The 26,994-nt window shown below is 41.8% G+C and overlaps 1 pseudogene; it reads right to left on the bottom strand.

Annotated features, from left to right (window-relative positions):
* Nucleotides 1-18,693: 18,693 nt before the first annotated feature.
* Nucleotides 18,694-19,133, bottom strand: LOC116900809 (annotated as a pseudogene).
* Nucleotides 19,134-26,994: the final 7,861 nt, after the last annotated feature.

Below are 26,994 nucleotides of genomic sequence, written 5' to 3'. Positions count from 1 at the left end.
TCACTTGATGCCAAAGCTCATTATAAAATATTCTACAACAAGGGTGGGATGCAGCTTGGTTGTAGAGTTGCCTAGCATCTACGATAAAGTGATGAAGCGTGTGCATGTGTCTGCCTCTCTCTTTCTCTCTGTCTCTCTGTCTCTCTCTCTGAGCAGTGAATAATAGAAGATGTGGGACAGATAATATCTGGATAGTTGTTGGAACAGGAGTCCATTAGAGCATATGTTGTACTTTTGTGGGTTTCTGAGAAATTCTATGAAAAGTAAAGAGGAGGTCTGGAGGGGTGTTTCAGCTGCTGGGGCGAGATTGGCAGTCTGCGGTTGATTCCTGGAACCCACAGGGCAGAAGGGAAGAATCCACTCCACAGCCTGCCCTCTGATTACCACACATCCACACATGCAGTATGGTACACACACACACGGACACACACACACACGTGTACACACACACACACATACACACACACACACACACACACATACACACACACACACACACACATACACACAGACACACACACATACACAGACACAGACACACACACACACACATACACACACACACAGAGACAGACAGACAGACAGAAACTGACTGACTGCTATCTCTCCGTGAAGCATGTGGCTTCTCATCTGGTGGATAGGTAGAACCCTCTACAGACGTACAGAAAAAGATTCTACAGTCCTTCAGAGCTCTGGCTGCCCAGGAAGGCCATGAGCTAAAGGGCTTATGAAGAAAACTTCGTTGCTTAAGGCAATAATGATGTATGATCGCATTGAGTAATCGTAATTAAAAACTTAACGTTTCCTTTTACACAGGAAGAAACTAGGGAAGCATTAGGAAAGGCTACCAACATGGCGGAAGGCTAGGGTATGGGCCAGTGTTATAGTGCATGCTTAGTGTGCACACAGGCCTGGCTTCAATCCCTAGCACCGTACACACAAAAGGTAGTTAGGAACGTGGGGTCCGGACCTGAACAGACCTGTATCCTGATCAAGACCCTATGCCTTTTAAAAGTGGGTATCAGGTACATATTTAAGTTTTTCTTATGCAACATGTCAGTATTTAAAAAGCAGAGTTTTGCTTAAGCAAGACTATGTATAGCAGATGCGCAGAGAGAATTTGGCCCTTTGTATAAAACTCATCCATGACAAGCATTTAGAAATATTGTTAACAAACAACAAGCAGCAAAAGCCTCTTATCTAATTTTTCCACCTGGTTACTGGATCTTTCTCCTAAGACTTATTAAGCTATTAGCTCAGGCCTTAAAGGGCTGTGTGGGAATCCAGGTGGAGCCCCAGGCAACGAAGCTGCCACGACTTAGGAAAAATGTTCTCTCTGGCATCCAGTCCAAGGTCTGTGGAGCTGAAACTCCCCTGGTATTTCAAGAAATAACTGGGAAGCTTTCATTCCCAGTGAGGCCCATCCTTTATGAGCTGTCAGTGGAAAGGAAGCAGATGAAAGGAGGAATTCTTACAGTATCATGTCACGGCGGCCTCAGGAAACAGAGGGAAAGAAACCCAAACAATTTATAGTGGACGGGCTTCCAGATGTTTACTGTCAAGACCTCTGCTCAGGATAGAAAGAAAACCTAAACTGTGCTATGCCCCTCTCCTGCCCTGTAAGAAAAGGCCACGCTTCACTCCTCAGGCCTTCCTGCCTTGATGACCTTGGCATTCTGGTCAGGAGAGAGAAAATGGTGGACGGCTGTTCTGTTTCTCTGGGACGCCTTGACAGAAGCTCCAGGCTAAACCGCTGCTGACTCCTTTCTGATCTTCGACGTTAGGTCCCAGCCCCTCCGGAAAGAGGTGTCCAGCTACAGAATGAGTTTTCTTCTACATGCAGGATGGTGTTGAGAAGGTACCAAGAATCAGCTCTGCGTGAGAAATCCCAGGCTCACGAACATGCTCTACATCCAGATGCAATCTTTTAATTAATCATAGGAGCTCAGAGCGCTCAGCTGCATTTTAATGCTTTTAAAGTAAGTTCAGTGGGGGAAAAAAGCTTCGTTTTTCGAAATCAATGGTCATTATACCGTTTCTTAACAGAAATCTTTCAAGTTAAGGAAAACTTAAAGAGTGCATTTGGGGTGGGGGGAGGGCCCTGTGAAAGTTTCCTTTTAATGCTATAAATCTTGTGATTACATTGTGTGCCCTCAGATAATCCAGATAAGTCCTGTATCACAGAGCCCACAGCATGTTCACATCTGCAAAGTCCTTTTGCCTTATAAGGTAGCATATTTATAGCCTTTGAAGACTAGGGGTGGATTTTTCTGAACCATTATTCAGCCCACCACAGTCTACTTCTGACCACCAACGATTTATTTCCCTTCCTCACGCAGGGTATGTACATCCTAGCCTACTTGTGAAAGTCTCAGCCCAAAATACAAAATGTCTTCAATTCAAAGTCTCAGGTCTCAACAGGCCTGGGTGAGGCCCATACAGGCCATTCTGAGGCAAGAGTCCTCGCAGTCAGCGAACGCTTGCATCTCAAGAAGCGCTTTGTCTGCTCCACACAGTGGTGGGGCTGGCCTAGGATAGGAAAAGCTGCATTCCGGAGAGTCCTGGGAGGAGTAAAGATACCGCAAGGTCAAAACCCCGCTGGGATGTCAGCATCGGATTTCATAGCCTGGGAAAAGTGCCCCGCCCCGAGCCCCATTTTGTAGCTCCATGCTCTGCGCTTGAGCCTTTCTCTATAGAATATTCTTCGTGACGAATAGTCTGTATTTGCAGCTGAGCACTTTTGTAAGTCGGCTTCCTGCCTGGAGAACTTTTGAAGTCTTAACACTCCCCCACCCTCTCCCCCAATCCCTCCACTTCTTCCTTTTGGTCCCAGTGTTGGCTGTCTTGTAAATGAAAACGAACCGGGTTTTACTTTGGCCTGCAGTGTTGACTAGAGGCTTTACTTCGGGGTCGGTTGTGATGCTTTTGGGTCTGTGGTACCTCAGCAGCTGTGGTGGAGCGTCTGTGAGGGAGCAAGCTGCCCAGCTTGTAGAGGCCAGGAGGCAAAAAGAGAGGAGACCAATGCCCCACAGCCCCCGTCAAGGGGAAGAGTTCTAGTGACCTGCAATCAGTTCCCATCTCCATTTCTTGAAATCTCCCCCACCTCCCAATAGCACCACAAGAGCTTATAATAGATAGGCCCTGGGCACCATTTTAGATCCAACAGCAGCTGTCTCCAGATTCCGAGCTGGCTGTTTCTGCAGCTTCACGTGAACCTTGGGAGCCTCCCATGTTTGTCGTGTGAGGATTTACTCCATTAGACCAAAAGGCTTCTCTGTAGTACTTTCTAACTTCCACTGAGATGTTGAGGGGACCCATGAGTCACAGGAGTAATCTCTTCAAAGAATCCTCCTGTAACCGCGTCCTTCTGTCTCGTCGTTCTTTCTGAAGCATTAGCGAAAGATACTTATCCACTTCCTTAGCTTTCTCCTCATTAGACATCAGTCTCCTAATTTTTGTGTGTTTTTTAAAGATCAGAATAGGCTTCAAGCCCTAAGTCATCAACGGCTGGCTTCTCTTCCATTCAACAGTTCTGGCAATCCACCCTTTTCTCTTGCATTTTACTACAAGGACTAAGACACAGGTTAGACCTGCAGCACGTGGGAATCTCAAGTTCCTACCCAAATTTATTGCTTGAATTTTCTCTCCATATGACTATAGGACCCGGGCCACTGAGGCTTTCTGAGACTACATAAAAAGATTTTTTTTTCACCTATAATTCTCAGTCACAGATTTCAAACTACTTTGAGCCCAAAGGGCAGTGCCTTTAACATCTGCCTTTTCACCCATGTTCTTTTGGTGACCATTTAGGTATTATTTGAGAATATGTTTTTTTTTTCTTCCACCATATTCCCCACTCCCTTGGGAATCTTCACTAGCAGAATTAATTTAAAAATTTAGTTTTAAAAATGTACCACAGCAATGTAAGATTTTAATAATAGGGGAAACTTGAGGGTAGAAGAACATGAGGTTGCTTGGTTTTCCTGAAGCCTTAAATCACTTTACAGAACCTACTAAATGGGGCTGGAGAGATGGCTCAGTGATGAAGCACACTTGATGCTCTTGCAGGGGGCTAAGATTTTGTGTCCCACACCCACTCAGTAGCTTACAACTATCTGCAACTGTACTCCCGGGTAATTCAAGGCCCTCCTTTGGCCTTCCCTGGCCCTGCACATACATGGTGTGCATATATACACGCAGATGAGTAACTCAGACACCTGCAATAAAAATAAACTTCAAATGGACCACTAAACTGATAAATTATTAAAAAGCAATCCCGCGCAAGTCAGCTAAGCAGTAAGTCCAACTTGAGACATCAGAGAATACTGCAGAGAGTTGGGACACATGACAGGGACAACTAGGACGCGGGTTGATCTAGTTGTGGGCTCTCCAGTGCTTTTGCTGGTAGAGCTGGAAGGAGAGAACTCCCTAAATGTATGTCCTATTTGTTGGTCTTTACCCCTAGAGGAAAGACGAGAGTTTTTATTTTGCCTTTATCTCAGTCCTATCGGATCAAAGTAGTACTCAGATAAAATTTAAAGTAGCCCGTTTTGGAACATATTTGAGTGTCGTAAAATTATAATTAATCTTTAATTATCTTTTATTCCGTCTAACACATTCAGGACGTAGTTTATCCTCTTCTAGTGTGGGGCCGGGAAAGTCTAGTCTGGTAGTCAGGAGAGAGAACAGTTCTCTAGGGAATGCAGGCCAAGTTTGACACGGTGCAAGGGGAGTCTGACATGGCCACGTGGCACCAGGATTTGCAGTAGATTCCCTCAGAGAAGTGTGTGTGTGTGTGTGTACATGTGCATGCACACAGATGTTGGAACAAAATCACACAGCACTGGGTTAGGGAGACGCTTACAGCTGTTCTTGCCCAAGAGACCAACATAGACTACTGAGCTGAAGTTATAAGTTCAACCATTTCATTCTCCTTTCTTACCAATATTCCCTTACATTTCCATGAATATGGGCCCAACAATATGGCGTATTAGGGATATCATACTTTTCTGTGGGAATATGCATGTTCTTAGAAAGACTCAGCCAATCTGTTTTGTTTTTTTTTCTCAGTGATACTGTGGCTAAAGTCTGTCAGAGAAGACAAAGCCAGCGGCATTGAAGACACCCATGGTTCATTGCCAGTAGCAGAGTGATTAACAGCCTCTCTCTAGTAATAGTCTGACAGCATCCTAGGCTTTTCCAGCCTCTACCTGTTGCTCAGGTCCGAAGCTAGCTTTGCAGGTGTTTTGTTTACAGCAGCGCCCCCCTCAGGTTCCTAACTCTATATGCATCTTCTGTTGGACCACGTTTCTAAAAACTCAGTGACTTAAAACAACTCATATTCCTTGCCTGGAGAGCAGAAATGTGAATAGTGTGTCACCAGGCTGCAGTCCACGTGTTCCTCAGGGTGTGTTTTCTGAGTCTCCAGGCGAGGAGCTTTCCGGCTTGCAGGAGCTGCTGGGGTTCACGCATTTATATCCCCCTTTCCAGAATCACATTGCTCCAACCTCTGCTCTCTTCACGACAGCGCCCTTTCTGAATCGACTTTCCTATTTCTTCTATAAGCTCTTTATGGGCGCTGGATGGAGCTAGCAGAAGAACATACTGCTGCCCTAGCATGTTTAAGGACTGATCTTAGTCACCTCAATAAAGGAAAAAAAAATCATTCTTATGATTACGTGGTTCCCATGGTTTCTTTATTTAAAATCTCTTTGTTAATTACACTGGTTTGTTTTGCAAGCAAGGCTACGTAGTATAGGTTCTAGGGCTGAGGACACTCTAGCCTGCCTGTCTTCCTTCCTTCCTCCCTCCCTCCCTCCCTCCCTCCCTCTCTCCCTCCTTCCTTCCCTCCCTCCCTCCTTCCTCCCTCCCTTTTTTTTCCCTATCACATCTCGGCAGTCTCAGCTTGAGTTTTCTGGAGTCGGACCTGAGAGCCTGTCTGGACTGTGAAGATACATCAGGAGTTAGGTACTGAGGTACAAAGGTGAGCGGCGAGACATGCGAAGTGTGGTGCAGGCCTGATTGAACTCTGGCTCCCAGAAGGCCGGCTGCGGTCAGAATTGTTCTGTGTTGAAGCAAATGTTCAAGCCTCCGTTCCCATGCTGTGCGCAGTCACGGCAGAGGTGCTGTGTGCAGCCAGACGGCTTTCTGCAGCCACAGCAGACACGGAAGGAGTTGGTGGCTGGCAGTGGGCAGCTGGCTGCAGTCCGAAAGAAGCCCTTTCTAGAAGGGAGCTCTGCCCGGTGCATCTCTGTGTTTCGGACTCATGATGGGTCCATGCGAGTGTTCAGGGCTTGGAAGGTGTGTACTCATGCTTCTGTGACCTTTCAGTGTTAGGCTGGAAGCTTCTGGGCCAGCTCAAATTATCCAAAAATCACGGTAGAATTTCACAGCTTTTACAGTCTTTCCATTAGCTCGGGAAAGAGCTTGGTTAGATTCTTGGTATCTGCAGGTATCTTGGAAGATTTCTTGCACGATTTAGATCATTAGAGGAAGTCTAATTGATTCAAGGCCAAGTCATGACCCACGTCTCTCACAAATACTCATTCAGGGATAGAGAGCTTCCTTGGCATATATACATAAAGCCTTCAGGGGAAAATTCCCAACATTTATGCCAATATTCACAGTCATCATCAATAGTCATCATCAAACTAAATATTAATATTTAATTAATTAATTAATAGTTAATTTAATATGTGTCAAATATTAAATATTTGCAAAATGTGCAAGTATATGTAAAATACCAAATATTTTGCATGTATTATCTCATGTGATCATTTCAATATATTGAAACAGTTCAGGAAGTTGGTATGGGGTCAGCAAGAGGGAGTATCTGAGTTCTATGTCTCCAGTGCTTCTTCGTGGGCTGTGACATCACAGCTTGGTAGTGACACAGTGAGTAGCACTCATTTTGGCCTAAAGCCTGACATGCAGCATGGAGTTCAATTGTTTGAATTCTAGAATATAATTTGAACAACCAACTCTAACACCAGCACGTTCTAGTATTCTTTTGAGGGTGGGCACATTCTTATCCTTTGAAGTAGAACTGGGAGGCAGGAGATAGCTCAGTGGGTGATGTGCTTGCCACATAGGTGCAAACACCTGATTTCCATGTGCAGAATCCATGTAAAAATCCAGGTGTGGTGATGTGCACCTGTAATCCCAGCATGGTGGGATTTACTATGCTGAAAGAGTTCAGGAAGTTGGGTCTGTGGGGATCTAACTAGGTTCTGGTTCTGATTAGCCTCCAGTTGGTGAGCTCCAATGAGACATCTTGTCTCAGCACGGCAAGGTGGACAGAACGGGAAACCTGAAGGACACCCGAGGTTCTCTGACCTCCACATGTGAGTATGTCCTCATGTGCACACACAGACACATACACACAGTAAAACTGGAAGCTATGCCTATAATTTCAGCATTTCAGAAGCTGAGGCAGACTGTCTGCCACGAGTTAAGGCTAGTCTATAAGACCCATAAACACACACACACACACACACACACACACACACACACACACACACTATGCATTGTGATTTGTGCCTTTTTCTTAGAAGGACTAGGATGTAATAAAAGGACAGATCTGGCGTGCTGCCTACATCATTAGAGTCTAATTGCAAATTAACAGTGCTAAGTGAGACTATCAGTCTGGAAGGTGTAAGAAAATATGACCCTCCAGGTTTCTCTGTTGGTGTGAATTTGTGTGTGTATTCTTGCTTTTGCCCACTATTTGTAGTGATCACACAACAACCCATCCTATCTGACATTGAAACGAAAAGCTGTTTGCAGACATGCTTGAGGTTTGTAGGATGTGGTGTCTTTTTGAAGTTTCGGGCTTAGCTATGAAAATCTGCTCCACTCTTGTGGAGCTAAACATTCTGCCTCCTTGTAAACTATGGTGGCATATCCGTGGGAGACAAATCAAACCCTCTCGTTTTGTAATTTTGGACTCAAGTATTTTAGGCTACGTGTTTGAAGTCTCTTGCGTGATTACAGACTGCGAGCATAATTTCTCCATACTCTCTTCCTAGTTCTGTAATCAGATACGTGTCTGGAGCTTTCAGACTCCAGGCGTGCGTAGACTTCCCATTGCTTTGAATCAGGAGCTTGACTCTTTCTCTTAGCAAGGACACTTGAGAGGGCAACTTTCTTGTAGAAATCAGATTATTTAGTTCAGCCATTAAGGTCATACGCAAGAGAGAAAGGGACACAAATAACTACTGATCTATGCTATGAGGTAAGTCTGTAACAGTGGAAGGTACCTGATAAATCCCTTGTCCCTAGCCTTTCTGAATTTAGGCTGTTGCTACAAGTGCCCTGTATCAGATTGCTGCTTCTGCTGTAACAGATTTCTGCCAGTCGGTGGTGGTTTCTAAATGACACAGAAGTCCAAATGTACCTTGTGGAAAATCAGGGTCCCTGCAGTGTTCGTTCCTCACAGATAATCTAGAGCATCCTTATCTTGCTCAGCTTTCCCGGGTCACCTGTGTCCCTTGGTATACGGCTGCCAATCACTCTGACCTCAGATCCTTTTCTCTTGTTTCTGTCTTTTGTCTCACTCTGAATCTGGCCCTCTTTGTTTCTACAAGGAAGTCATTGGTTATATTGGATAAGCCTCACAGGCTACATAACTATTTAAAAAAAGGCATTTATTTCTCAGGGTTCTGGAGTTTAGGAAGACCAAGATCAGGGCATCAGCAGGTTAGAGTCTGGTCTCTCTGCTTACAAGGTGGTACCTTAAATCGTGCATCCTCTAGAAGGGGGAATACTAGGTCCTTGTGCAGCAGAGAAGCAGAAGGGAATCACCTACCCACCAACCTTTTATGGTGGCATTGCTCTACTGACCTAGATGCCTCCAATAGGCCCCAGCTTCCAAGCCATTGCATTTGGAATAGGCAATAAAGGCTTCTACTGCATGAATTTTGTAGGGACTAAAAATACTTACAGCCTAGCAGATGCAGATGTCTTTGGTGGACTTCTAACTTACTCAACACATCCTCATTTGTATTGTACATCCTATATAAGCAGGTTTCTCCAGATGACTTTCTAGCCCCCACTTCTTCCTGCACCACGGTCACACTTACTTGAGTGCTTTGTGAAGCCTTTAGATTTTAGACCCACGTCTCCTTCCCAACATTAGCTCTTACTCCTTAGCATTTACCCTCTGCTTTGCCGTATCTGGCTAACCGCAGCCCCATGTCTGTTCTTTCATGAGGATGCCTGCTCTTCACTTACTCCTGAATCTTCCTCATTTCACAAAGTTTATGATCAAGTCTTGCCTCTAAACTGAGACTCCCCTGATAACTCTTCCCATTTTGTTTTCTTCTTCGTGGGTGTCCAAAGCAGTGGTTCTCAATCGGTGGGCCATGACCCATTTGGGGGGGGTCAAATGACCCTTTTACAGGTATTGCCTATGACCATGTGAAACCATAGACATTTACATTGTGATTCATAACAGTAGCAAAATTGCAGCTATGAAGTAGCAACAAAAATAATTTTAGGGTTGGTATCACCATAGCATGAGAAACTGTATTAAAGGGTCAGAGTATTAAGAAGATTGAGAACTGCTGATCTAAATCATTCATTATTTGTGGATACAATTTGTGTTCATGTCTGCACAGAATATGGTTTTTATGATGCTTGCTTCCTTACTTTGATTGTAAGCTCTTTGAAAGCACCCTGTTTGTCCTGAACATTGAATCCCTCTTGACCTAGTGCAGTTGGATAATATCAAGGAAACTATTTGTTTACTGTCTTGTTTAGAGCTGAGTTCTGTTAAATCCATGTTTTCAGAGATGTTCACTTAGAATATAAGAAACAGAATCTAGTCTATCATCCACCGAAGAAACAACAGGAGAATCATTTTTCCATTTTGTAGTCTAATATCTCCATGTTGTGAGACTTTTCCTGGAGAGATATGTAACACAGTCTATTTACCTTACAGAAGAAACTGATGGCAGACTAAAGAAATTATCCCTCCTTACATCTAGCTTGGCAAACCAGTGAGTTTATTGGAGTTACTTATAGGAACACAGGGGAAGAGTTGCTTACAGGAGCAGGGACCATTCAAAAGCAGCAGCCTCGTGGGCCAGTCCACGCCAGAGAGATGATTCCTATACACTGCATCCCTGGAGCACCCTGAACAACGTGTAGGCACCTCTCAGGGAATACGTTCTCCTAGCAATTGCCTGTTGCTTATAGAACCTTGAAGGGACCCTTGTGAGTCCTGTACTTTTTTGAGTTTCCTGAGCCTGGAAAGTTCCATGAGCTTCCTGAGTGATTTTAGTTTTGTTGGCTTCCCAAGCCGATGAACGTGCACTCCCAAGCCTCTGCACTCCAGGAGGGAGTGTTTCAATCTGGAGGCAATAGCTATAAATCCCTCATTTGCATCTTGATTTCTTCGATGCTCTGTGTTTCTATTCAAACTCTCCCAGCCCTGGGGTAAGAGTTCCATCCCATTCAGTTCTGGTTCTATTAAAATGCTCCCCCTTCACTGTCCAGCGTAAGGAGGGTTCTGCCATTTTTCTTGAGTGGGTAGTTGGTGCCTGGCTCTCAGAAACTGTCATGTTGCCCTCAGTGTGAGCTGTTCATGCTGGTCAATTATAATGATCTGACAAACTTAGAAGAATGGACCATATGGCTTTGCCGGCTCTAATTTTTTTCCTTTTGCCTATGGCTTGTAGTAGTTTATCACTGTGGATGGAGCCGCAGAGGGCTTCCCACTTACTTCTAATTCTGAATCTATCAAGGAGGCTTTCGATATTTGCCCAAAGAATTTGACAGCTGCTGAATGGCCATTTTGGCTTAAGTCAGTTTTGAATAATGAACCTAGAAGAAAGATATTAACATATTAACCTCATTGTATATATAAATTAACAGAAGAATACACTAAGGAGTGACAGATCAGTGAGAATGTAAGGGTTGGGATCTAGGGAATGAACATGGAAATGTCTATCTTTATACTAAACAACTGAGCTGGGAGGGTCCACATAACCTGTAATCCCAGCACCCAGGATACTGGAGAGATTCAGAGTCCATCAACAACAGCACAGAGATTGAGGTATATTTCCACTCATCGTACATAGATAACCTGTGACTTCTCATGTGAACAACAGACTCTTCCAAATAGAACAGGACAAGAAAACACTATAGGATTGGAAATGGCTGGCGTAAGTGGCTTTTCTTTGGCATGAGCAGCATTGGAAAATAAGGCACGTCTTTTGACATTCAATAAGTGGACTTTGTTTCCTGCTCTCTTTGCACTGGAAGAGAAGATAAGTAGAAAGGAAGCTATTGATTTCCTCCCAGGCAATGTTACTAGTGGAATTTTTCCTGAAAGGGAGTTCTATTGTTCCTGCCTACCAGGGTGAGAGACCATTATTGACAGCAAAATCACACTCATGTAGGAGCCGGTGGTCCATAGACACTGATTCCTGAATGCACACACACACACACACACACACACACACACACACACACACACACACACACACACACACACACAGACACACACATTATTGTGAAGATGCCCATACATGTGTTACATAGAGCTATTTTGATTTATGTCAACCAATCCAATAATATTTTTACTCAGAAGTTTCAAATCATGAAGCTGTCTCATATTTTTCTTTGGTGCCAAAATATCTGTGCTTTTACAGAGTTAATCATCGACTACATGAGAATGCCACTGTGTTATTTGGCTTTTGTATAATTAGGGTGGATATTAAAGGATAATAACAGTTGATAATCAATTTTAACCAGAGCCGTTTACATTAGGATATCATTTTCGGTAAAATGTATGAAACATGAAACACTTAACACAGCAAAATAAATAATAATTTGGCTCTTCCGGGTAAGAACTGATGTCTGATTTATGCTCTGTTCACAAATTATGATCCAGCCATCTGCATCACTGTAGATTCTGGAAGACTAGAGTAATAGCCACCCTTCATAAAAAAGTGGAGAAGCATAAAATGTTAGTCTTCTAAATTTCCTTATTGACTGGTAAACCCATCTATAGTAAAGAGCATCCTCAATCATCATCACAGAAATTGCTGCTGTTGCCTCAAAACACAGTGTGCGGAGTCGTCCACCTGATACGCAGCCCCCTGCAAACCAATGCCTACCCTGCTTGAACCATTGAGCTAGGACTTTTAAAATTTGAAAGCATGATTTGTTTTTATGTTCCAAGAATCCTAAATATATAAGATGTGTGTTTCCACACTGCAAACCAACAGTATTTTATGCTTCAGTTTTAGCTGTTCTGGGATGCTTGCCTGCCCATGCCATAGCTTTGATGTGTTATTTATGTTCGAGAACAGTATTCTTGTAGCTGGTAGTTTTCCCATCTAGGTGTTTCTACATGTAAATCCACATTTGATAAGAGTCTGATCGGGCCATTCATGCCTGACATAGAAACAGAAAATGGATGAAAATTTATAATTATTTTTTAAATAAAGTAGAACATGAGAAATGGAGACTGACTGACATAGAAAGACAACGCAATAATGTTAACCCTTAGACTGCTGAAGGATTGGACAAAGGCAACCTGATAAACTTGAACAGAAATTAACTCAGAGTCACATTCTGGGCACTCAGAACATTCCATGTAAATAAAGGCTGAGGAAAATGTCGTTGGAATGAAGTAGCTTTTTCTATACCTTTCTAACATCTACTGGGCCCTTGGAGCCACCAGAGTAGAGTCTAAGCCTGCAGGGGTAGCAGCTTCTCATTTGCCTGAGTGAGTCGCTCAGGGGACCACCCCTTAGTCAGCCCGTGCTTGTACTGTTGGGGCTTCAAAGGTTGGTTCTGAAGCAGTCCAAGCATTAAGAGGCCCAGTATTTCAGTCAGGATCATGGATACACTCTCTAGACAGGAAATAGCATGCACAGAGCTTTCGGCACTAGAAGAACAGTTAATTAGTCAGCACTCACTCTGAGAACCTTGTAGGGAGAACTTGCAACAGGTTTTACAGTCACTGCCAAAAGTACACTTCATTTGTAGATTTAGTTTGTTTTAAAAGTTTTTTAATATAATAGCTTTGTTTTTTTTTTTAAAAACCTTTTAAAATAATACAAGCACCATTTTGAGGAAAAACCAAATTTCTGGCTTTTGAAAATAGACAACAGAGTTAGAATTTGATCAGGTTTACCTGTTTAACTTTTAGAAACATAACATCGTAAAGAATAGTTAATTCAAAACTTGAAGTAATGTTCCAGTTCACAAATAAGAGGCCAATTAAAAGAGATCTTTCTACTAGATAACAATGTAAGACATTGTTTTCAGTCCTGGTGAATTCAGTTTTCAGGATCCACAGCTCCGTTTTACATGCTCTCTTGTATCAGTATTGAGGGAACTTCTGTGGAATGGTGAGAAGATGTACCTGTCTTGTGTTTGGGTGATTATATTTAGGGATAGCATATATTAGTTCCAGTGTCCTTTAATGACCTGTCCATTGGTATTTTTATGAGTTATAAGTTTAGGGGTTTTCTTAGTTTAGATGGTTTTCATCTGTTCTTCACTGGTGCTCTTATTTTCATTTGCTACCTATGCAGTTTCGGCCCAGGATCAGTCCATGGTATTCTTTGGGTAGTAGCTTTCCCTGCACAGAAGCTCTGGTTGGTTGGCATTGTTGTTCAAATTCAAGTCTTTCATCCTTCCTGATTCCTTCAATGGGTTTTCAAGTTTTGTTGAATATTTGTTGTATTCTGGCTGTCTCTCAGGAGAATCTACATCTATTCCTGATTTTTGCTTCATCCATTTCTCTGATTCTGTTGTTATGTCCTTCCTTTTCTATTTCTGATCCCCTTTTGTTTCCCATTTTAAAGAAGGGTGAAGCATTAGCATTTTGGTCATCCTTCTTGATTTGGATCTACAAGCATTTGGGCTGTGTGTCCCTCATTTTTCAGTCTCCATTTGGTTATCTATCTTGTTGATTTTCTGAAAGGACCCATTTTTAATAAGGTTTGTTGTCTCCCCTGCATTCTAAGTTTGTGATTCTTTGTATATTTTGTATAGCCCTCCAGATTTTGGTATTTTTCCCAATCTGTTGGTTGCCGTTTTGTCCTGACCACGCCTCTGAGTTTGATTTTTTCCCATTTATGGATTCTTGACCTCAGAGCATAAGCCATTGGTGTTTTGTTTCTTTTGCCCATGTTCTAGATGCTTATCTGATTTGATGTGGAGGTCCTGTCAAAGCTTTGCAGGGTGATATGGATCGATCTCATCCTTCCCCTCCATTGAACCAGCACCATTTACTTCCCATTGGATGGTTTTGGCTCTTTGTCAATAATCTCAGGCTGTGAGTTCATTTCTGGTCTTCAATTCTATTCACTGGTCAATCTCAGCTGTCTCTGTACTACTACACAGTTTTTTATCACTATTGCTCTGTAATACTGCTTGGTTCAGTCTTCCCCCAATCCTTTTATTGTTGGGGATATTTTAGCTATCCTGGGTTATTTGCAGATTTTTCATTTTTTGTCTAACTCTAAATTCATTGAATCTGTGGTCTTTTTGGTAAAATGGCCATTTTACATTCTTTATTTTTCCATCTTCTGACCTCTTCAAATTCTTTCTTCCAAGGTTATTCTTATTGAGTTTCAGAAGCACACGTTCCATTATGATTTTTCCCTAATTTCTTTATGTGGGTTTCTTTTTGTGTAGAAAGGCCTTTTATTGTTATTTTATACCCAGACCAGGTTTAAGTAGTTCTCTGGTGGAACTTTTGGGATCATCTGATATACTACTCATCTGCAAATTGATTTTTGATCTTTCTGTATCCCTTTGATCTCCTTTTTTGTCTGATTGTTCTGGCTAGGACTTCTAGAACTATATTGAATAAGGGAGAGAGTGGGAGAGGCTTGTCTAATTTTTCTGTTTCTCTCCATTTAGTTTTAGTTAGCTACTGGTTTGTTGAATATGGCTTTTTACTATGTTTTATATCCTTTTTTTTCAGGATTTTATCAAAGGGGTGAATATTCTCAGCATCAAATATCATGTGGTTTTATCTTTCAGTTTGTTTATATAGTGGATTATATTGATGGTTTTCCATATAATCCATTTCATTCATGATGGATGATTCTTGTTTTAGTTTGTTGATATTCTATGTTCTCTTTTTTATTGGGTTTTGTGTGGTTTTAGGTATAAGATTGTGGCTTCATAGAAGTCCATCTGTTTCAATTTGTGTTGAATAGTTTGGATAGTATTTTGTGAGGTCCTCTATGACAGACCTATATGGTCTGTTAGAATTCTGCACTGAACCCATCTGGACCTGGGCTCTATTTGGTTGGGAGACTTTTAATGACTGCTTCTATTTCTTTATGAGTTATGGGGTTGTTTAGATGGTTTATCTGTTCTTGATTTATTTGGTAGGTATCATAGATATTTCCATTTCCTGGATTTTTTCAAGAGAATATAGTGTTGTTAGGATCTGATTTTTTTTGAATTTCCTTGATTCTGAATATTTTTGTTAATTGGACACACCTTCCTCTATCTTTTTTCTGATGACTTTTCTAGTTGAAGCTCTGATTTTGATTATTTCCTGCCTTCTATTTTATTCTAGATTTTTATTGAATGGTTCTCTCCTGTTTCTTCCTGCAGGCACTCAGCTTTTTCTTTATTTCATGTGTCCCATAAGTTTGGGTATGTTTCATTTCATTAAATTCTAAGAACTTTTTTCTTTCTTTATTTCTTTTTACCAGAGTTATCATTGGTAGAGCACTGTTCAATTTCCATGTATGTGGGTGTTCTTTCCTTATTGTTATTGAAGACCAGCTTTAGCCTGTGGTCATCTGATAGGACACATGGGATTATTTCTATCTTTCGATATCTGTTGAGGCCTGTTTTTTGACCAATTATATAGTCAATTTTGGAGAAAGTACCATGAGATGGTGAGAAGAATGTATATCCTTTTGCTTTAGGATAGAATGTTCTATAAATATCTGTTAAGTCCATTTCATTCATAACTTCTGTTAGTCTGTCTATGTCTCTGTTTAATTTCTGTTTCATGATCTGTTTGATGAGTGTGAGGTGCAATGTGTGTTTTGAGGTTTCTTTTACGTATGTAGGTGCCCTTGTATTTGGGGCATAGATATTTAGGATTGAGAGTTCATCTTGGTGGATTTTTTCCTTTGATGAATATGAAGTGTCCTTCCTTATCTTTTTTGATGACTTTTAGTTGAAAATTGATTTTATTGGATATTAGAATGGCTACTCCAGCTTGCTTCTTTAGACCATTTGCTTGGAATATTGTTTTTCAGCCTTTTACTCTGAGGTAGTGTCTGTCTTTGTCTCTGAGGTGTGTTTCCTGTAGACAGCAGAATGCAGGGTCCTCATTGCATAATCCAGTTTGTTAATCTTTGTCTTTTTATTGGGGAATTGAGTCCACTGATATTGAGAGTTTTTGCTTCTTGTTATTTTCGTATTTAGAGGTAAGATTATGTTTGTGTGTTTGTCTTCTCTTTGTTTTGGTGCAAAACTATTAGTTTCTTGCTTTTTCTAGGGTGTAGCTTGCCTCCTTGTATTGGGCTTTACCATTTATTATCCTTTATAGGGCTGGATTTGTAGGAAGATATTGTGTAAATTTGGTTTTATCATGGAATATCTTGGTTTTCCCATCTATGTTAATCGAGAGTTTTGCTGGATACAGTAACCTGGGCTGGCATTTGTGTTCCCTTAGGGTCTATATGACATCTGTCCAGGATCTTCTGGCTTTCATAGTCTCTGGTGAGAAGTCTGGTGTGATTCTGATAGGTCTGTTTTTATATATTACTTGACCTTTCTCCCTTACTGCTTTTAATATTCTTTCTTTATTTTGTGCGTTTGGTGTTTTGACTATTATGTGATGGGAGGTGTTTCTTTTCTGGTCCAATCTATTTGGAGTTCTGTAGGCTTCTTGTATGCCTATGGGTATCTCTTTTTTTAGGTTAGGGAAGTTTTCTTCTGTGATTTTGTTGAAGATATTTACTGGTCCTTTGAGCTGGGAGTCTTCACTCTCTTCTATACCTATTATCCTTAGGTTTGATCTTCTCATTGAGTCCTGGCTTTTCTGTATGTTTTGGGCCAGTAGCTTTTTCCATTTTACATTATCTTTGACAGTTGTGTTTATGATTTCTATGGGTTTACGATTTTCATTCTTCTATTCTGTTGGTGATGCTTGTATCTGTGGCAGCTTGTCTCTTCCTTTGTTTTCTATATCCAGGGCCCTTGTGCCTTTATTGTTTCTATTTCCATTTTCAATTCGTCCCCGTGTTGTGTTTTCCTGTAATTCTTTCAGAGGGGTGTTTTCCTCTCTAAGCCCTTGTTTATTGTGTTTTCCTGCATTTTCTCTCTAGGAGTTATTTATGTTTTCTCCTCCATCAGATCAAAATTTGGACAGATCTTGAGTGTGTTGGATATTCAGTTTTGGTTTCCCAGATGCCATGTTTGTTTCTGTTGCCCTCTGATCAGGTTGTCTCTCCTGCTATTTCTGACAGGGATTTGACTGTCCTATAGGGCTGTGGGAGTGCTGTTTGTTTTCCTGTTTCTTTCAGCCAGTTAGGTCCAGAGTGTTCTGCTTTCCGGGTGTGTAGTCATTCTGTCCATTTCAGGTTCCTGCAGTCTGTCCTGAGTCCACCAGGTCACAGGGGTTTTACCTCCGGGCCTGCAGACTTGACTACCAGAAGGGCCTGCCCTCTTCCTGTTCCCAGAGGCCCTATATTTTGTTTCCTCTAGGTCAGGGATGTGGACAAAGGTGGGGAGACATGTTTGCCCCTCTGAAGGTCTCCTGCCCTCCCATCATTTGGGTGTGGGGAGGTTGACCAGATCCATTCAGATCTGGGTTCAGTCTGGACCACAGGGGTCCTGATGAGCCCCTCTTCCTGTTCCCAGGGCCCCTTTCTGGTTGCTGCCCTCCTGCCCTGCAGAGGATTGCCTATAAGTCAAAACTCTCCCATGGGGCCTTCTGCCCCTCAGGAGCAGGGAGTGTCAGGATCAGTGAGGTTCAGGCACCAGCTCTTTAGTAATCTTTCTTTTGCAAATGTGAGTGCCATTGTACCTGGGCATAGAAGTTAACAGCCAAGGAGTCATCTGGGTGGGTTTTTTATTTGATGAGTATAAAGTGTCTTTCTCCATCTCTTTTGATTGATTTTGGTTGACAGTCTATCTTGTTAGATATTAAAATAGCTAGAGTAGCTTGCCTCTTGGGTCCATTTGCTTGCAAATTCTTTTTCTAAGCCTTTACTCTGAGGTATTTTCTATCTTTGATGTTGAATTGTATTTCTTGTATGCAGAAGAAGGAGTGATCCTGTTTTTACATCCATTTTGTTAGAATGTGTGGGTTTTTTTGTAATTGGGCCTTGAGTCCACTGATATTGAGAAATATCAATGACCAGCGACTATTAATTCCTGTTACTTTGTAGTTGTTGGTTGTGGTAGAGTCTCTGTGTGTGTTCTTTTGGTGTTGTTGGTGTGAGGTTATTTATTTCTTGAGTTCTCATGGTGTAGTTAACCTCTTTGGGTTGGGAATTTTTCTTCTAGTTCTTTCTGTAGGGCGGGTTTGTGGATATTGTTTAAATTGTCTTTGTCTCTGTCTGAGTCCTCCAAGCTGTTTGTCTGGTCTGGGTGACCTGCTAATAGCTAACTCTGTCCAGGTTTGGGGGTGGGGCTTGGTAGCAGGGCTACTGGTGCAGGAGAGGGTGTCAGTAGGGTGGGTGTTTGAGATCAGAATCTAACCTTCTTTTTTTGGTGGTCGAAAAAGTCAGTGGACTCTTTATTGCTTCTGGGGTGTGGGGCCCAGGTGCTCTTTGTGGATTGGGTCCATTTCCTCTTCACCACCACAGGCTTCTGGCTTCGACGGATGGCACTGGCCCTGCGGTTAGCTGCCATACGCAGACCAGGGCGGTACTTGTTCTTTCGGATCATGTGCCTGATGCTTCTAAGTGGCAGGTTTCGCTGACCGGATCTGCATTTCATAACCACCATGACCCCTTTGCCATCATCAGCCACGGCTCCACTCTGACGGTCTTGCGGTGAATTAGCCTGTTGTAGCAGGAGTTTTGGACCTTTAGATTATTGGGCTCCGTGCTGCACGTCTGCTTATTCTACTTGATCAAGAAACTGGAGCAGTCCCGAAGGACCATCGACTGCAGATGCGCGGACATGGCGGCGGCTCCTCTCCCTATAGTGGCCGGAGACAGAAAGAGCTTCACCCACTTTTCAACAGTCTTTTTATCTCATTGCTTTTCTACTCTCTCTCTGAGGCATTTGTACACTACAGATATTGCAAGTTTTGTCTTTTACATTGTGGCTGGACTTTTCAACTCTCTCTCTTTTTGACTCTTTAAAATTTGAAACTTCAATTTTACAAAAGGGTGCCAAACCCCAAAACATCACACGCAAAAATCAACCAGACCAAACCCAGCAAAGTCTATACAAACTCAACGAGCTTCTACCCAGAAGAGCCATTCAGAGCAGAAGCGGCGGCGCTTCGCACTGGATTTCATCCTTTCACCGTGGGATAAGTTTTTATGCGTTTATGCATTAATATGAGAAATGGTGACAGACTGAGAACTAGAGAAATATTAGCTTCATTTCCTCTTTCATAACTCACGTTTATTGCCCGCACTCAGCCCTTCCCCGTATTCTAATATTTAGCTTTTCTTGTTCTGTTTTCATAGAACATTGAACACATTAAAATCTATTAAGAACAATAAATAAATACACTCCACCCACACGCACATTTGTTCACTCTCCTAATGGTGCCTTTAATGAACAGAGTTGTAAAACCGAATGCAATCTAGTTATTGATCTGTTCTTCTCCTTAGTGCTTTGAATCTCATTTGAATTTGTTTACCTGGCGTATTGCCAGGAACACATTTTTCCTATATAAGTTTCTAGGGGGTAATTTGTGCTTTTGCTTTTCACGTTTAGCCTTGTGATTAACGTGAATGTTTATATTCGGTATGATCTAGAAATGCACACTTGCGCCCCTCCAAGCTGAGCTGAACCAGTCACCACCGTGCCTTGTCTATCGCCAGCAGGAAACTTTGTGTGCTTTTAGACTCAACATAGTCTGTTTGTCTGGTGTCTGGTGTCTAGGCTTGTGTCAGTCACACACTCCTTATGTGCTGTTGGGGTCCAAGAATCTCTGAAGGAAGACCCTGGACTCACACAGTGTGCTAAAGCAAAGAGCAGGGGTCAACCACTTATCAAAATGGCCATGACCAGAGGGGTTCACAGGACCCCTTTTATGCAGGGCTGGGAGAATTTTCCAGAAGGATTAGATAACCTCTAATGTGATTGGTAGGGGGCAAAGCAGTGATATTAGTACAAGTTTGATTGGTTTGTATGTTAGTTCCATTATAATTGGTGAGACCCTGAAGAGTTTCAGGTCTAGCTCTATTCTGGCCTTACTATCTCCTCCAGCTAGGTGTCCCAGGAGCTGACTCAACTCTGGAGCTAGCCTACCTAATTCAGGGTCTTCACTGACTGAAGTCTCATTGGTAGTGACTCCTTTTAAGGAGTGTACTTCCTGGGGAATTGAAATTTTTATTCCCAAGGTTTTTGACCTTTCAGTGCAATGACTTCAACCTGTGAGACTTCTCCCCTTCAATGTCTGTGTGTTACTTTCTGTAGTTTTGAAATGCAACTTGACATCTTCTGGTGAATCCCTCAACATTGTTCTTTTTCTCAAAGATCACCCTGACTCTTTCTTGATCCATTTGTGGATCTTCCTAATGCCAGCCTCAATCTTCATTGGGTTACCCCAAATCTACTTTTTTTTCCTTTTTCTGAGACCCTGTTTCTCTATGTAGGCCTGGATCTCCTAGAACTCACTCTGTAGGTCAGACTGGCATTGAACTCACAGAGGTCTGCCTGCCTCTGCCTCCTGAGTGCTGGGATTAAAAGTACATAACCACAGCCCAGAAGAATTGATTTTTTTTAATAGTTTCATAACACACATGATACTGTTTCTTCTGTCAAGATCTTGTACAATATTTTTTTATCGTACTAATCTAATACTTTTGTTAGATTTATTTTTCTGCTTTTAATGTATTTTTCCTTTGTGGTATTAGAAATGATATTTATAAAAAGTTTATCATTCATTGAGAAACACATTTGACTTTCAAGGACCAAACTTATGCTTTATATGAATTTGCTTTATTTCTATCTACCTCTGTATGTATCTGTGTATTAGATTATTTAAATTGCTGCACTCAGGGCACTGTTTTCTTTTTTCAGTCTAGGTGGTGTCAGCTGTGGAAATTCTTCTGCTAGTCTCTTAGTCCAATGTCATTTCAATGGGTTTGACAGAAGCAGAAATAGAAACTCAGAAGTACCAAAGCAAAACATTTGAGTGTATTCAAGTCTGTATCAAGGGGGCTTTATTGAACAGAAAGAGTGAAATAAAGACATTTTCAGAAGACGATTCAGATAGTCAAATACTCCTGTTACTTTACTAAGGATAACTATGTGGTATATGCCACTAAAAGAGAATGAAGAATATAATAATATTAGGAAAAAATGGAGAGCAGTGGGGATTGGTGCTGGAGTGTTTTAACAAATATTCTAGAACATTGTGAACAAAGCACTTGATAGGCAGAGGCAGATGAATCTCTATTAGCCTGGTCTCCATAGAGAGTTCCAGGCTAGGTAGAGTTGCCGTCTGTCTGTCTGTCTGTCTGTCTGTCTGTCTGTCTGTCTGTCCGTCCACCCACCCACCCACCTATCTATCTATCTATCTATCTATCTATCTATCTATCTATCTATCTATCTATCTATCTATGTATATATATATGTATGTATGTATGTATGTATGTATGTATGTAACTATGTATCTATATATCTACATATTTACATATCTATGTATCTATCAAGAGGGTGGAGAATATTGTAAACATTTTTTTTGGCAATGCTTTTGAAACTTTATATTAAAAGAACATTTGTCTGAATAAAATTCTAAAATTGGATTCAACAAGTCACAGAACACTGAGCACACCAAAATCTGTTAACAGCAAAAATCTCATATAACAGCAAAATCCAGGGTGGGATGCTTTACCGGTAAATTCCGAGAGTCCTCCCAAGACAGGTTGCCTGCACACAAAGTATTGTGATGAGCAGAAGAGAAGTTTCTACTCCCAAACTCATTTCATAGGAATTGCATAGTTTTGATATTAGACAAAGTATACAAGAATAATACAAGAAAAATATGAACAGAAACACCAAGTAAAATATCCAAATTGGTAACTGTTTGAGATGGCCAAATACACCATGTCTAAGTTGATTTCACTTCATAAATAAAAGATGTCAGTGAGAGACAACATGTAAATGTAATCTGCAAACCAGGAACTCTTCCCATAGCTGAAAAGACCCCCGCGGAAGCCACGGGTAGGCGTCATTCTTAGTGGTGCCTTACGTGAGAAGAAAACGCATGCGCTCTGCTCAGCCGACACAGTGTGTATTTGGGGTTCATTTAGGAGGCTTCAAACTGTTCTCTTTCGAATCCCAGAGAATCCTGTATTTGAAAAGTTTCATACTGAGTGAAAAAGTGCAGTTCACGTCTGAGAATCTGTACTCTATAAATAGTTTATTCCTGGGTGTCAAGGAGTTCATTCAAGCACTCCCAGATACCGAAGCTTCACGTTTCGTTTTGATATTCAGACAAAGACAGACTGCTTACGTTTTAAGGCATTCCAACTTAAACTCCTGCTAAATCTGGTTATATATACATTTCATAAAAGAGCTTATCCATACATAAGTAAGCCACGAATCATTGGACAGCTCGAGACTGAAACACTGCCAGTAAATTATGGAATAAGGTAGAAATGACTGCTATGTAAACATTAGGCTGAAAAGCCTGCTGTTGTATTGCGGCAAGGTAGAAATATAACAGGTATAAAAATCTGACAATCTAAAACAAAAGGGTTGATATTTACAACGATGTGATGTTTGTGTGGGTAATACTGAAGAACTAGAACAAACAGGAGATGCAGTGGTTTGATATATGTAGTGTGGTTATAACACAGTTAATGACATTTTATAGAGAGACCAAAAATGGAAAATATAACTAAAACCGAGCTCCATATTCAGTGGTGACACAAACAAGCAACTTGTTTAAAAGGGATTTCTTCCTTTAAAGTATATGAATGTTTATTTCTAAAATTATATAAATTAATCCAGATGTGGTAGGGAGGCTGGAGAAAGTCTGAGGCCAGCTTGGGCTACAGGATGACTTCTAGGCTATCCTGGGCTACAGAATGACTTCTAAGCCAGCCTGAGCTACAGAATGAGACCCTGTCTCAAACAAACAAGCAAGCAAACAGAATTTGGTACAGGCTTATTGAAAAGCATGAGAGAACATGCAAATAAAGGTTCCCCTCCACAAGTGCCTCCATGCCCATAGGTTACTCAACGCGGTAACTATCCCTAAATTAATTTATGAAAACTGGATTTTATTACGAAACAGCAAGAGGTTTTTCTTTTTTCCATGAAATTCATGAAGCTGAGAAAAATATCTGTTCAAGATCAAGCCCAGCAGATTTTTCTTATAATGTCAATACTTATTACTCTACTATTATGTGTAGTAATTAACCCACTCATATATTTTTCTTTTTTTATTGGATATATAGCTCATATATATTTTAAAGACAGGGTTGTACTCTATTGCCCAGGTTGCCCAAAAAGTGCAGATATTTTGGTCTCAGTTTCCCAGAGTGCTCGGACAGTGAGCACTGTCATGAGTGACTTGAAACATGAACTCTAAATGCAGGCATAGATGCACTTCTGGAACAAAATTGAAATTCTAGAAGCATATGGATATATTGAGCCTTGTTATATTTTTAAGTAGCCTCTAAGCACTTTCCTGTTTGCTAGGGCAGGCTCCTCCACTGTCTGCAAGAGTCTTTTGACAAGATCCTAGCAGATATAGATAGATATCTGACTGACTGACTGACTGACTGACTGACTGACTTACTGTCTGCTAGGACCAAACTTCCTGATTCCGCTGGTGCATTTCTTGTTCTTAGTCCAGAATTAGCTGTTTCTGTAAGAAGTTTTATGGAAAATAGAATCTCAACATTATATTCTACACAGCTGGCATGGACCCTGTCATGCAGACCAGGCTAGCCCCTTATTTGCAGTCATCCTTCTGCCTCTGCCTCCCACGTGCTGGGGCAATAAGTGTGAGGCACAGATTTTTATGCTCTCACATATTAACTTGAATATCTTCTTTGACTTGGATCTTACAGGATTAAAGCATAAACATTTTCAAGTCTCCTATCACCACTAAGAATCGTCTGAGAGGACCGACAACCAGAATGACCACGGAAAAAGCTGGTCAGGTTGTAAACACTGCCTGCGGTTTTGATCTTGCTGTGTAATTGTTTTGACTGCTTTCCTGGGAACTGGGGATCCTTCATATCTCTGCTGCTATTCCAGCAGAGGACCGTGCTGGCTCAGGATCCTCTTTAAAAAGCCTTTGAGATTGTCCCCAGATAGAGGAAACTACTAAAGGGCTGGTGCAGCTGGCTGATGATTGTTGAGTCTAGCAGAGGGTTGGCGTGTGTGGTTTATTACTAAAGGCCCCTGCAATGCAACGGGTCACACCGCCATCTTTCCAGCCTAGCCCTACTGGGGACTCTAGAACCGGGCTGCCAGTGCGAGAGCAATCAAAGCTGTCTTTGGGTTGTGGTCAGGAGAGTCAAAGTATGATTTGGAGAGGTTTAACTGGTGAATAACTTTCAGCAGTCCTTTAAACAACAAATGAATATATAATTTAAATAAAGACAGTGTGATTATTGACATAAAACATTTAATAAAAACCTATAATTGTCCTCTTCAGCCATCTTGCTGCTTAACCTAGCCTATGCCAACATGGAGTCAGCATTTCTGCTAGAGGAATGTGTCTCGTTTGGTTGCCCACTGCCCCTTTCCTGCGCTTATGTACAAAGTCATAAAGAATTTTCCTTTTCTTTTAAGGAAGTACATTTCCTTAGAAATGTCCAGTTTTTGGAAATTGTCTACACTATAAGTCAGAGCCCAACTTGCTGAACCCTCTTGGAACTTGCTGTCTTGGCTGGAGTCATTCAGAGAGGGTGTAAGACAGAGGCCACTCATTGCAGTGGTGCCCAAAAGAATAATTGGGCACTGTCTAATTCTTAGCCTTTTTCTTGCTTGTCTTTCTAACATGCTTCTCTGTCAATTTTACATGTTTTCTTTCCTTTTTATTAATTATTTTATTTATATACATTTCAAATGTTGTTCCCCTTCCCAGTCCCCCTTCACAAATCCCTACTCCATCTCCTATCCCTTTTGCCTCTAAGAGGGTGCTCCCCCACCCACCCACCTACTTCTACCTCACCTCTCTAGCATTCCCCTTCTCTGCAGCATCAAGCCTCCATAGGACCAAGCAAATCCCCTTCCACTGATGCCAGATAAGGCAGTACTCTGTTACATATGTTTCAGAAGCCATAAACCAGCCCATGTATGCCCTTTGGTTGGTGGCTTAGACCCTGGGAGCACTGAGGGGTCTGGTTAGTTGATATTGTTGCTCTTCCTATGGGGTTGCAATCCCCTTCAGCTCCTTCAGTCCATCCCCAACTCTTCCATAGGGGTCCTCAGGCTCTGCTCAGTGATTGGCTGTGAGTGTCTGTATCTGTCTTAAGTTAGGTGCTGCCAGAGCCTCTCAGAGGACAGCCATGCCAGACTCCTGTCTGCAAGCACTTCTTGGCATCAGCAACAGTGTCTGGGTTTGGTGTCTGTGGATGGGATGGATCCCAAGATGGGGCAGTCTCTGGATGGCCCCTCCTTCAGTCTCTGCTCCATTTTTTGTCCCTGCAATTCCTTTAGACAGGATCACTTCTGGGTTAAAATTTTTGAGATGGGTGGGTGGCCCCATTCCTCAACTGGGAGCCATGTCTATCTGCTGGAGGTGGTCTTTTCAGGCGCTATCTTCCCGCTGTTGGACATTTTGGCTAATGTCATCCCCATTGGGTCCTAGGAGTCTCTTGCATCCCAGGCATCTAGGACTTTCTAGTGATTCCCCATACCCAATGCTACATATTTATATTCATTCTCTTGGCTCTTTGAACTTCTTTCCTGTCTCTCCCCATACCTGATCCTGCCCCCCCTTTTTCCCTCTCTCACCCAGGTCCCCCCCTCCCACTGCCTCCCATGATTATTTTGTTCCCTCTTCTAGGTGGTATTGAAGCATCCACAATTTGGCCTTCCTGTTAAGCTTCATATGGTCTGTGAATATCATGGGTATTTTGAACCTTTCAGCTAATATTCACTCATCAGTAAGTACATATATGTACTCTCAGGTCTGGGTTACCTCCCTCAGGATGAGGGGTTCTAGTTCTATCCATTTGCATGCAAAATTTGTGAAGTCTTTGTTTTTAATAGCTGAGTAGTAGTTCGTTGTGTAAATGTACATTGTCTCTATCTATTCTGCTGTTGAGGGACATCTGGGTTGTTTCCAGCTTCTGGCTATTATAAATAAGGCTGCTATGAACATAGTGGAGCATGTGTCCTTGTGATATAGTAGAACACTTTTGGGTATATGCCCAGGAGTGGTATAGCTGGGTCTTCGAGTAGAACTATTTCCAATTTTCTGAGGAAGCACAAGATTGATTTCCAAAGTGGTTATACCAGTTTGTAATCCCACCAACAGTGGAGAAGTGTTCCTCTTTCTCCACATCCTCGACCACATCTGCTATCAAGTGAGTTTTTAATCTTAGCTATTCTGCTTGGTGTAAGGTAGAATCTTAGGGTCATTTTGATTTGCATTTCCCTGATGACTAAGGATGTTCAACATTTCTTTAGGTGCTTCTCAGCCATTCGACATTCCTCAGCTGTGAATTCTTTGTTTAGCTCTGAACCCCATTTTTTAATAGGGTTATTTGTCTCCCTGCAGTCTAACTTCTTGAGTTCTTTGTATATTTTGGATATAATCCGTCTATCAGTTGTAGGATTGGTAAAGATCTTTTCCCAATCTGTTGGTTGCCATTTTGCCCTAATGACAGT

Source organism: Rattus rattus, chromosome 5 (genome assembly GCF_011064425.1).
Source record: "Rattus rattus isolate New Zealand chromosome 5, Rrattus_CSIRO_v1, whole genome shotgun sequence".
Taxonomy (NCBI): Eukaryota; Metazoa; Chordata; class Mammalia; order Rodentia; family Muridae; genus Rattus; species Rattus rattus.
This window is presented reverse-complemented; position numbering and strand designations above follow the sequence as displayed.